The sequence below is a fragment of the Manduca sexta genome, chromosome 9 (genome assembly GCF_014839805.1).
Source record: "Manduca sexta isolate Smith_Timp_Sample1 chromosome 9, JHU_Msex_v1.0, whole genome shotgun sequence".
Taxonomy (NCBI): domain Eukaryota; kingdom Metazoa; phylum Arthropoda; class Insecta; order Lepidoptera; family Sphingidae; genus Manduca; species Manduca sexta.
Window position 1 is genome coordinate 10,846,177 of NC_051123.1, and position 14,393 is coordinate 10,860,569.

The window sequence follows — 14,393 nt, forward strand, 5'->3', positions numbered from 1 at the left end:
TTTTGTTTTTATTTTATTTAGGCATGTCTGTAAAGTATAAATTATAATTATACAAAAAGGATGCATATAATAATGTTAACAGTTCTAAATTCAAACTCCGATAAAAGCTACGCACATCATTACAATTTAAAACAATAAATTACAAATAAAGTTAAAATGTTGATTTCGTCTTCATTCACACAAAAACGTCATGATCCTTTAAAAGAAGTTAATTTGCAAAACTGCGTCCATCTAGTCTCTAATTACAAGTTTCATCTCAATCGTAATATAAACCACGTTAGACAGAATTTCGTTATCCCACAGACGCCTATCTAAACAAAGCCAATTCTATACCTCCAGCATTACATTCTCATTCCCTGGTGCATTTCTCAGAGTTTCCGCGCGGAATACAAACTGCCCCCGCCGAGAGCTTGATTTTTATTTATTTGCCTCCGTCTAAGAGACGTATTGGTGCCTTGGACGGAGGAAATTGCATTCCTTGGACCCATAATCATTCTCGACTTGATATCTTTACTGGACTTAATTGTGAATTGATGTTGTATAAACTGTTTGTAGACAATGAGTATAATTAATGAAATATTCACATTGAAATTATAAGTTCGATTTAAAAATTGCCTATAAATTGATTTAAATGGTTGTTTGACTGTCAGTTGCAAGGGTCTATATAACCGGTTCCTGCCGGCTTTCCTTTCGTAATTTATATAAAATCTAATTATCAGTAGGTTAGTAATATTTGCAAACTGTATATATGGATTAACTCATTTATATGTTGTTTAGGGTTTCCCATCCGAAAATGTCACCCTTTGCCACTCTTGGTTGCTATCTGAAAGAAATACATTTTCACTACACGGTGTACATCATGAATAGTATTCTTGTCCATAATAAATAAAGTAAGCTATAAAAGTAGACCTATAAGAGTGTTCGTCGAGTTTCTGATTACTCTTTGGACATGCAATAATTTTGTGGTAAATCTATGAAGATGTTAAGATCTTACATATCTAACAGATTTTGAATTTTTTCGTTCGTCTTTCCAAAATATATTTATTACAAAATAATCTTCGCCTCGACTATTTATAGCCAAGTTGGATATCTATAATAAACTACCGCTCAACCCTTCACTGAATAAATTGTAAAGACACCCACACACGTGATTTCACCTATTTGAATTTTTCAAATTGGAAATTCCTTTTTATATTCTACCTTCAGTACTGCCAACATAACCCGTCGCTATCTGGCTTCTAAACTCTATGTCATAAGGCCGCTTTTACACTTTCACAAGCGACACTTTAAATCTGCATTCACATCTAGGAGTGGGAAATTCAATGGGACGGGCGCCATAGACAACTGTCCTATTGTCCATAGTGTAGAGCGGAGCATAGAGTATAGAGTATGGCATAGACATACGCCTGGCTCGGAAAGCGAGGTTCTTTTAATGATTACAGTCTCAAATGCGGGCTTAAGTGGTCGAATGACAAATTAAAAAGGAGGATATAATGATGGGGAGTCTATTTTGAGATGGAACAATGGGTCTTTGGAAATTTTGTCGCTTCAATACGCGGAATAAAAATGCTCACAAGGCCGTGTTTCAACGGAAAAGGTCAATAATGATTTCTTATGTTTACGCGAATGTTAGACATTGAAATTAAACTAATTTTCCGGATTCTCTCGCGGTTTTGTTTTGTTTTGTTTTTCATTTTTCATGGTCACGGGGGGGAGTCCCCCCCGTGACCATGAAGGCTGCAAAGTCTTTGAAACGTCGGGAGAAAAATAAAAAACAAAAAACCGCGATAGAATCCGGAAAATTAGGGAAAAGGTCAATGTTTTTTGGGGTTTTAATTATTGTTACCCCGATATACTTATTTAGCAGGGAATAAGATGTAGTCTTAAACTCATGGGGTTTGACATCCCAACTGCTTGATGAAGTGCATGGGTAGGCGTAAAACACCAAAACGCAATCTTAAACCTTTCTAAGTCCGTTCATTAATATATTCTGGTATATTTCAATTGTGGGGAAGTGTGCAATGATGATCGTAAGTCCAATATACGTTGCCGGGTCGTTAAATAAAATCAGTCCGTATGACGATCACAAAGAGTTTATTTTTCCACAACACAAAAAATAGAAGGAGAAGAGAGCGATAGTACATATAACAATAAATACGAAAAGAAGTGAACACAAAGTTAAGCAGCTGCGAATTAGCTGGGCACAAGAAATTGTAAGGCGTCAAGCGATAAGCGTCTCGCGTCGGAACCGAATTAGCGCTGACTAATTGTTCCTTCCGAAAACGCATGCGCGTGCGCCGCGCTGGCCGTCGCTCGGCGCGGCGGGCCAGGCCCAGGAGCCGAACGGCGCCCGAAAGCGAACGTTCGGCCACGCTCGGCTACCGCTCAGCCGGTCGGGTCACTGCGTCATCCGCTAATTATCTAATATAAAAATTGCGTTGACCCGTTCGGCTGTTCGTTGACGCTAATTATTTTTACAATTATAAAATGCGAGATTACAAATATTATTTCAATATGATTATTGTTATTAAATATTAAGGTTTGTACATATGATTTTTAATTATGAATTTAGTATAAGACTAGATATAATTTATTTATAAGTTAAGATAAATTTAGATAAAGTTTCGAGAAAATTTAGACTAAGGTTATTTATACAATTTTATCCTCGCAAAATAAAAGTAGCTCCGCTACACAATAAATAAATATCAACATCTAGAACTATAATCAAACGTATGATCTAAGTATTTGATCGTCCACCCTACAGTAAACACATATTCAAAATAACACAAATTTCTAAAGAACCCAAATCTAAAACCATACAATAGCAAATTCCTTACACGGAGACATCACCCAGTCTAAGATGACCTATATCCTCTCTCTCACTTCACTCGTACCCCGTTTCTTACAAACCTGGACAACTCAAGTGGTTGATATCTTATAAAAACGCCCTTCGCAACTTCGACAAAACACTTACATAAATTGATAAAGAAGAAAAATCCTTTAACGTTAAATTCGACATATTGGCACACGTCCGAGGGGTCATGCCGACCCTTGCCTTATATTTGCGTCTTATTGAATGTATTTCGTTGTGAAAACCCCGGATTGGGGTACATTGTTACCGATCGTGCCCAAGAGGGATATATTTGAGGTATTATTTCACCCGATTACCTTATGATTTTATGGGGTAACTTTGTTATTTTGTGTTATAACTTTTTAATAAATTAATGTTTGTATTGCTACTTTTTTGATGTTTAGAAATGTTCATGGAAGCCAATCTACGCATAATATTTGCGTTGGTTGATAAATAATAAAGACATTAACCAGTATAATTAGAACTCTTTGATAAGTAAGAACATATATTTTTAGGATTCATATTAATAAACATAAATTTACAGTTAACAATTTTTAGTATGGTTCTTAAAAGTCAATTACAAAATAATATTTAGTAGTATTGTCCCAAAGGAAAGGGAGTTTAAATCGATTTTAAGCTTGAACAATTTAACAGACACAATGACAAGTAACAAATTCCGCCATTTTTCTTTATTTTAGAAAAAAACAAGGGATATGTCGTATTTCCCACGGCGCACATAAAATATCCTGATGCGGTAAGAAAGATGCGATATACACCCGATATTGTTTCTTTGAATTTTAAATAAAATACAAATTTACATGTACCGTTGAAACATAACCTCAAAACTTTATTCCTCTAGCATTAAAGTGATTTTGGCGCGAATTCATAATGTCAACTACACCGCACGTTTGCAAAGCATGATACGGTTTGGGGAACGTACTGTATTGGAATTTTCAACAAATTTACATATCGGCATTGTATAAAGACTTATTTCGTGAGATGTAAGGTTGAAAATTTGCTTTGTGGAGTGTTATTTGTGTGGTAGTTGAGATGGGGTGTACGCGTTTACGAAGAATGTTTTGTGTAAATAATTTAAAATAATGCAAATATCGTGCTCTGTAAATGTATCCAGTGTTATTGTCATTTCGTAGATTCATTGAATAATAATATTGAAATTTTCTATTTGTATTTGATTATTTTTCGTTATGGATGTTACGATAATTCGTTTTGTTATTAAACCTATCTGAATGGTATAAATGTAATTAAAATAATTTTGTTTATGTTATAAAGTGTATTGTAATATGCATTTATAATATAATGTAAAGTATTTTAAAGTATCTGTAGTCTAAATCAAGAAGAAAGCATTTGAGACTAAAACTATTTCTCAGATTTTATCGTGGTAATTATACAAATTGATTGTGTAAAATGTAGGTAGATTTGTAACTTTGACTTTTCTTTTACCACAGTCCACTCCGTGACCATGAAGGCTGCAAAGTGTTCGAAAGGTCGAGAGAAAATTATTTTATTAAATACCGCGATAAAATCAGGAAAATAGTTTTATTCCAATGTCTAACATTCGCGTAAATATAAAATTTCATTCGACACATTTCACTAGACTTAAATTTGCCATTAAAATATTAGGAGCAAAACATAATAGGTTTTATACATAATATTATGATGACACGTACACATGATTATAAAATACATTGTTAAAAATATTTTTAGTATTTTAAATCTTAGTATAATCGGAGATTCCATATTATCTTTTGCATAATTTAATATACCAAATCTAGGCACAGTGAACAATGTTACAAAAAAAGCTAAACAAAAAAGCATAAAGACAAAAATACAGTAATCAGAATACGAGACAATTTCGCAGCGGCCATTAGCTGGGCTAAAATTGAGCTCGCCAAGAGATCTGACAGCCAAGTATAAAGGAAACTGAAAAACTATGTAACTTGACGCGTGAGACTGAACCAAACAAAAACATGTGAAATTCAACATGGCGCCGGTATGTTGTGGATGTGGTAGTATTTTTATTAATTTTCTGATTTGCCATCGTAATTTTTGACGTTCTGGTTTCTGGTGACGTAACAGTTGTATTGTGATGAAAACCTTTCTGCCTATCATGATGACTCTTTCAATATAATTTTATAACCAACATCAACTAATTCCAGTAGATAAGATACCGGTCAAATAATTAGCAATTAACATCGCATACGAAATGCCTGACCTGTAGAACTTACCTGGAACCTTCTGTCTTTCTGTGATAAAAATATCCTGTATAATTATTTCAAAATGATGCGAATATTTGATATTGATTTCTTATGTTTACGCGATTGTTAGAGATTAAAGTAAAATTATTTTTCGGATTTTATCGCGGTTTTACTTTATTTTAGTTTTTCTCCCGACGTTTCGAAGACTTTGCAATTTTAAACTTTTTTAATTTGATTTTGCAGTTTTATTTCAATATCAAATTAAAATAGTTTAATTTTAATTTGATATTAAAATAAAACTACTTAACGATTTTTTTACCCCGTATCCACGAAGGCTGGCAAAGTCTTCGAAACATTGCCAGTATAAAAACAAATTTACCTCTTAAAATTTTAAGTAGCCTTTATCCTGGAGACAGTCTATCTGTGATAAATTTCATCGCAAACCATTCAGCGGATTTGCATTAATTTATACAATCTAAAATCTTTACAAACTAACTAGGGTCGTGATTACCACATCCATCTACCTTTATAGCTGTTTGTCATTAGCATCGCAGTGGCAAATGGGCAGACATGCACTCCCCCCGGATTTCATGGATTGCTTCCGTAACAAGAGGAAAAAATTAAAATGTGTGTTTATTTATCCGACCAACAATATTGTGACGTATGAAGAGTGTTTGCGAAGTTAGTTGCAATTATTTTAGATTAGCAACCGAAATCAGAAAATGGTATTCTCGTTTTCTTTATAGTTATGATGTGATGAGCTTGCCGTTCGCCTGATGGAAAGCGATACAACGGGCTATAAACAGTAGAAACACCACCCAACACCTTGAATTACAAAGTATTGTTTGGTATTCCACTGCGCTCGCCATCCTGAGGTGTGAGATGTTAAGTCTCATTATGTCCAGTAGTTACACTAGCTACAATTATCTTCAACCCGGAACACAACAGTGACTACACACTGCTGCTTGACGGCATAAATAGACATTGTGGTGGTACCTACCCAGGCGGACTCTCACATATGAGAGACCTACCACCAGTGAAAGTTATACATACACTTAATGACCAAACCTGAGCTACTTAGAGATTCTTTGCAGGAATCCAACGCACACTGAAACAAACTCACGTTCATAAAACCAAATAAACTTGAAACTCGACATCAAAAACCACAAAACTAAACTACAAAGAGTTAATTGCAAACCACGGTCCACTGCCGAATTAACATTCAATGTTGCAAACTTAAAAATCCCCCCAAAACGTCGAAAAGCCAGACAAATCCGCGGCTGAATCGCTAGTCACCCGTGCTTAAATCGGGATGCCCTCGTCCGTATAATTACGCCGAAAATTTTCGGATACACTCAAAGAGCTGGATTCTCGAGTGTTGGCATATTCAAAAATTTCAATACAAACCGAACCGCACGCCGAGTGGGGTTTTATGGGGTGTATTGGTTGAACGTTCAGCCAACATTTGATCCAACTAAAGTATCGGTAAAATTGGATTGGTTCACTTAAAATATTTTTTAACTGGTAAATATTCATAAATACCTTTGCTGATTATACTGATGGTATGACATCGATTCTCTAATATTTCTGTATAGCTTGCTATTCTAAATAATAATTTTTTTGTGAACTTTTTCTTTCCTAACTTTACTAATAAGTTACCAACCATCTACTATTTATGTTGAGTTAATTTGATACTCTATTTCTGCCCTACCCATTTTATTAACTTAAATCAGTGTCTTACAACTTATAAGTTAGCAGACAATTTCTTGAAAAACGTAAAAGTCGGAGCTAAAGTTAATTTTATAAAACAAAATCATCAATAAAAATCAAAGTTATCACATCATCACAAATTAACATAAGGATACAATATTTTTGACTGTTATTTTTAATAGCGTATGCGATAAAGATCCAATCAACAAATACCAAACCTTGACCGAACACTATGACAGTATGTATCGCGTATTATCGGTAGGCAAAGGGGGCATCGCAGGGGGGTGATATCAAAAGATTCCTCATCAAAAATGAACGACCGATGTCGAGACGAGAGCTGAAGACTGGCTTTTTAACTCCGCTCTATGGATTATATCGTTGATTTTTTTCGGCTTTATACCAGATAATGTTAGTGGAAAACATTTTGAATGGAAAATTCGAGAGCTTCCAGCGATGGGGCACTCGCTACTTCTGAAAGGAAGGGTTGAAAATAGGTACCTTTCAGGCTATCTTATTATTTATTATCTTAGATTTCAATTAATTATGTTGATCCAAGATTACAAAACTTGCAAGAGATAAGATAGCGTCTTGGCAAAGGTAGCGTGAGATTCCCTTTGGCCAGATGGCGTGAGGACTTTCACAAGAGGGTCGGTAACGACTGGATGCATAAAGCAGCAGACCGGGCTCTGTGGCGTACCTTGGGAGAGGCCTATGTCCAGCAGTAACATGCAACGGACTGATAATGATGAAGATTACAGATGGATCTTCAAGATAGATATTTTAATCTTACCTAATAGTTTCTGGAGAGTTGCTATGTTGCCAGTTCTCTTAGGTAATCTTTGGTATCCTTAAATGTCGATATAAAGGTGATCTAAGCTTACGGATTATTCCGCGAACTTGATTGTCTAATAATTACAAAAAAATTACAAACACGACAGAATTAAATAGCTTTATGGAATTCCTTAATGTAATTATAGTCACGTAAATCGAATAGATTATTCAAATACCATCCACATCATTAAAGATGTTTACATTAATACTTCTGATTTAGAGTCTGATGAAATACTTAGATATACCACTGAAGCAATGGTGTATCTAATTAAAAATCAATAGTACTTGTCAATAATAATAAAAGAGGTGAGGATCAAACGTCTGAATAGATATTATTAAAACTTACGCAAGACATACTATCCACTTAATAGGGTTAAATTGGTCGGCGATTCCGACAACGAATACGTGAGTGAAACCGTGTTGCTATCTAGTATGAATGGATCTAAAATTATATCTAAAAACCATCTCGATCACAGCTTTTAATTAAAAAGCATCAGTCAGGCCAATCGCATGAGACCTACGATGTCACAAACATACATATACCTTTAACTTATAAAATCCCTCTTTTTCCAGAGTTTGAATATATAAAACAGAGGTATAATATCGACTTAAGATATAAATGAGAAATAAAAAAACAAAATTGTTCGTCTTCAACAGGGATAAATATCTGGTTACTAATATTCTAGAAAATAATTCACGAAACTAAAACATAAAAACAAACACAGATCACGCATTTATCTCCAAAGGGATATGCAGAGTCTCAACCAGGGCAACCACTTTACACCAAGTGTGTTCCGTCCCGTGATGTGATATGCGAGTCAATCGCCATATCGGGTACATTTTTCTTTTTTATTGGTTTGAATAACGAGACGAGCTTGCCGTTCGCCTGATGGTAAGCGATATGACCGCCCATAAACAGCAGAAACACCAACCAACATCTTGAATTACAAAGTATTGAATTACTAAGTATTCCACCGCCCTCGCCATCCTGAGACATGAGATGTTCAGTCTCATTATGTCCAGTAGTTACACTGTCTACAATGTCCTCCAAACCGAAACACAACATTGAGTACACACTGTTGCTTAGCGGCAGAAGTAGACATTGCAGTAGTACCTACCCAGGCGGACTCTCACATATGAGAGACCTATTAATAGTAAATACAAATTCCAAACTCCAGGCTGATACTGAGTAGAAAAACCCAAATATAACTTTGACCTTTCGAACTCAGGACCTCAGAGCGCTGCCATACCGCGCATGCAGTACAACTACGCCACCGAGGCAGTCCTAGTCTTAACTAGCTACTAATTTTACCCAAACGATTTCTACAGAACCCAATGACAAAACCTAATCACAAGCTTTAATGAAACATCAAAAATTCAACGAATGTTTGACAATGATTTTTCTCCTGCTCTTTGAGTCGTGATGGGTTTTAAAAGTTTAATGTATTGGGGGTTGAAAGGAACGTGTGGGGTGCACGGGTAAGTGAAAAATTACTGGTTATATCTTTGATATGGGGTTCCTTGTTCCGCTGTTATTAAGGTTTTAATTTGAAATGTTTAAGATCCATTTGTGTTTATTTGTGAGAAGTAGGTTAGTTTTGTCTAGAGCAACATTACTAGCGTTTCAAAGAAAACTATATCAAAGATTTTTAATTCTCCATCCACATTTTGTATTGATTGCCTCGATAGCGTGGTTATATTACGGTATGACTGCAGTTTCTAATCAGTATGAGTCCAAAATTTCTGCTGGATATAACGATATCGCTTCCTTTCACGTCATGGGACGGAATACGCTCGGCGAACCGTGGGCATACCAGTTGCGCCCCTGTCTACCCCTTCGGGTATAAAAGGCCTATCCACATCCTTGTCCTTAAGGTAAATAACGATCACTTTGATGTTATAATTGAAGAATTGTGATTAATAGTAATTAAGTTATTCAATTTCAAGTCAGTCCAAGATTCCCTTCACATATACATGCCCTTTTAATTCTAAGTCTAAGTATAGACACTAATGTGTAATACTGGTGGTAGTTCCTTATATGTGAGAGTCCGCCTGGGTAGGTATCACCGCAATGTCTATTTCTGCCGCCAAGCAGCAGTGTGTAGTCACTGTTCCGGCTTGAAGGACATTGTACCCAGTGTAACTACTGGGCATAATGAGACTTAACATCTCACGTCTCAGGATGGCGAGCGCAGTGGAATACCAAACAATACTTTGAAATTCAAGGTGTTGGATTGTGTTACTACATCAAGCGAACGGCAAGCTCGTCTCGTCATTCAAAGCAATAAAAAAATAAAAAAATTACAATGCTATTAGACGAAATTACTATACTCTAATTTGATACCATACCATGACAAAGCGCAATAATCCGTTTTTATTAATTTTAATCAAACGCAAAAAATGATACGAATGTGTCGGGTCATTTTCATTACTTATTTGTATGAAATCACATCGGGCGCGGCGGTGATACTGATCTGTTATGTCATAGGGCGAGTTCGTAATAGATTTACATGTGCTTGCGTGGCTGATAAGATGTGGTTAGTAAAATATTAGTTGCAGTACAACAAAAATAACAAAATTTATTTCATTTATATCTGGTAACAAAGGATTTATAACAGAGATTTTGATAAAATAATACTTATTCACATCGATCGCCTAGTTGGGTGTGGAACGAACTGCCGAGACGAATGTCTGCAGGTTCAAAACCTGAGGCAGTTCACCTCTGACTTTTATAAAATTATGTGTGTATTCTATGTGAATTAACGCTTGCTTCAACGGTGAAGGAAATATTGTGAGAAAACCTGCATTACTGAGATATTCTTTATAGGAATTTTGAGGGTGTGTCTAGTCTACCAATCCGCACCTGGCCAGCGTGGTGGACTAAGGCCTAATCCCTCTCATTAGTAGAGGAGATTCGTGCCCAGTAATGGTACAGTATAAAATACAAGGCTGATAGTAAGTATTATATTAATACTTAATATGCTATGGGATGCCATAAAATGCTAGGATATACCCGTAGCGTCTCTAAGCCACCTACATTTGGAAACAGGCCACACTAGGCTCTAGGCGGTTGCGGAGGACAACTAGGGCCCTTTGTGCCGAAAAAACCTGCAACCACCTCTAATGCGCAAAGGAAATTCGCAGAGTTTAAGTTGGTATTGTCATATACAATGCTAGGGAGTCGGTCCGGCAGTCGCCTGATGTTTTCTTTCTATCTAGACGATTCGACGCTGATTTGTAAGGCCGGTGACCCCAACATAACCGTCCAGTCGCCCTTCAGGCTGGACTATAGCGCTAAAGACAATATTTCCTCTGCAAAATAAAAAAAAGGTTATGTTAAATTATAACTTTTATCTGGCATTATCTATACTTCTATACTATTATATAAAGCTGAAGAGTTTGTTTGTTTGTTTGTTTGTTTGTTTGTTTGTTTGAACGCGCTAATCTCAGGAACTACCGGTCCAAATTGAAAAATTCTTTTTGCGTTGGATAGCCCTTTGTTCGTGGAGTGCTATAGGCTATATATCATCACGCTATACCCAATAGGAGCGGAGCAGTAATGGCTAATCTCAGGAACTACCGGTCCAAACTGAAAAATTCTTTTTGCGTTGGATAGCCCTTTGTTCGTGGAGTGCTATAGGCTATATATCATCACGCTATACCCAATAGGAGCGGAGCAGTAATGGCTAATCTCAGGAATTACCGGTCCAAACTGAAAAATTCTTTTTGCGTTGGATAGCCCTTTGTTCGTGGAGTGCTATAGGCTATATATCATCACGCTATACCCAATAGGAGCGGAGCAGTAATGGCTAATCTCAGGAACTACCGGTCCAAACTGAAAAATTCTTTTTGCGTTGGATAGCCCTTTGTTCGTGGAGTGCTATAGGCTATATATCATCACGCTATACCCAATAGGAGCGGAGCAGTAATGGCTAATCTCAGGAACTACCGGTCCAAACTGAAAAATTCTTTTTTGCGTTGGATAGCCTTTTGTTCGTGGAGTGCTATAGGCTATATATCATCACGCTATACCCAATAAGAGCGGAGCAGTAATGTCTAATCTTAGGAACTACCGGTCCAAACTGAAAAAATATTTTTGCGTTGGATAGCCCTTTGTTCGTGGAGTGCTATAGGCTATATATCATCACGCTATACCCAATAGGAGCGGAGCAGTAATGGCTAATCTCAGGAACTACCGGTCCAAACTGAAAAATTCTTTTTGCGTTGGATAGCCCTTTGTTCGTGGAGTGCTATAGGCTATATATCATCACGCTATACCCAATAGGAGCGGAGCAGTAATGGCTAATCTCAGGAACTACCGGTCCAAAATGAAAAATTCTTTTTGCGTTGGATAGCCCTTTGTTCGTGGAGTGCTATAGGCTATATATCATCACGCTATGACCCAATAAGAGCGGAGCAGTAATGGCTAATCTCAGGAACTACCGGTCCAAACTGAAAAAATATTTTTGCGTTGGATAGCCCTTTGTTCGTGGAGTGCTATAGGCTATATATCATCACGCTATACCCAATAGGAGCGGAGCAGTAATGGCTAATCTCAGGAACTACCGGTTTGAACTGAAAAAATCTTTTTGTGTTAGATAGCCCTTTGTTCCTGAAGTGCTATAGGCTATATATCATCACGCTATGACCAATAGGAGCGGAGCAGTAATGAAACATGTTGCAAAAACGGGGAAAAATAATTAGTTTTGAGAGCTTCCGTTGCGTGCGCTGCGTAAACGGTTAAAGTTATGCAACTATGATGTATGACGGGATTGTTCTTCTTAAAAAGTCCTAAAAATATATTATAAAACAAAGTCCCCCGCTGCATCTGTCTGCCTAAACGTGTTAAATTCAAAAACTACACAACGTATTAAGATGAAATTTGGTATGGAGACAGTTTGAGACCCTGGGAAGAACATACGCTCCCGGGAAACTATTACTTTTATAACAGAAAACTTTAGTCTGAAAAACTTTATAACGCGGGCGGAGCCGCGGGCAAAAGCTAGTATGTAATATGTTTGAAAGAACAGTGTCGGGTATAAACTTTCTTTCATACGGGCACGGCAAAATGACGCTGCTGCATCTGATGGTAAGTAGAGTGGGGTGTAATAGAATGTCGACTGACGACAGATGATTACTCCGCGACAGTCGACACAATTATGCAGGCCTGTTGGAACCGGATGTACACAGGCTGATCCGGCAGACACACGTGAGCCACTATGGCGGGTTTAAACACCTTGTGAACAGTGGTCGCTATCCGGGCGGATATAAAATGTATCCTATCACCAGCAAAGATATACTTTTTATTTGATTTTTTTTCTATCATCTAGGATTTTCCTATCAATATTCTGCCATTTGATCATGGCCGCTATTTCTGCCACAAAAAAAAAACTTAATTCATAAATAGAACAAAGAAATAATGACATACGCTAACTGTTTGTTCCTAATAACATACGTTATTTATACCCAAACGTAATAGTTAAATCAAACATACGTGACACACGGGGGGAAGTTTCCGTCGACGTCTAATTGTCGCTACACATGCGATCACACGGCGTGATATTAATATTGTTCATTACTACTGTTATTAATTAGTGTGAAAGATTTTGCACTTATGAATCTATGATAATGTTGGTAAAATGGATTGTTTTTTTTTACCCTAATATCGCGGGTAAGTTCGGATAAGAGAAGAATAGTGATTCAACAATTTACCTACCTTTCCTTAATTCCTAAAAAATAAATAAATTAATTCCTATTCTCTTTCTACGCCCTTTTCGCAGAATTATGATTTTGGCAACCATTTGGGGATTTTGATTGAAATCCAATAAGTACACATACAATTTAAATTTAATAGTATGTCTAGAAAAATGTATTTCAATTTAAAAAAAACTTTAAAATCAGTAAAAGTATATCTAAGTTAAAAAAAAAATCTCCAAAAAATTTTTCTCTTAAAATTCAAAGTCATCGATGACGTAAACACTTAATGCGCGTTTTTTACTTACACCACATCCTAACCTCAAAAACGCCATAATTAAGGTCAAAGCAATAAATCAGACGAGCCAAAGCAATCACAACTAATACGACCAAACCCTCGGATGGTACGTATTTTATTAATTACCATCCAACGTTATCACGAAATATTACCTTTATGTCCCATATTTGCATATCGTGTTAGTCTATACGAAATAGTGGGCGCGGTTGGAGCATGCGATGGGCGTGTGGTGCGAGCGAGGAGATGTAGCGATTGATAAATAAATAAATAGGGTTATAAACCTAAAATACTACATCTATTTAAAGGAAAATGAATGCTATTTTTCTATTGTTGAAGATAATTATAAAATAATTTTGGTTTGAATTAATTACATATAAATCATTTGCCAACATATGAATGAGGTAGTGGTAACTTTATAAGTGTAACTAAAGATTATATGGCAAGAAAGTTGTTGTCTAACATTAATATATACTATAATTACAATAATAGCACGCTCTTGAAGTATTTGGTATTCAAAGCTTTTTAATATCGTGCTTGAAACAAGATCACGACTACTAAACTAATATAATCAATTGTACCTCGTACCTACTCCAGTCGCTTATAATAATCTTTACCCGCTTTCGCTCACAACTCAAACCGGCTCACAGGTTTGATGGAAATTTGGGCGTTCCCATCGAATTACTAGACGGACTGTCCTCGGTGCGTTAGTTTTAACGATTTTGATATACCAACCCCCCTCCACACCCCACGCCCGGGTGTCGTGAGCTCTGAACCGATTTCTGTTCGCGACATC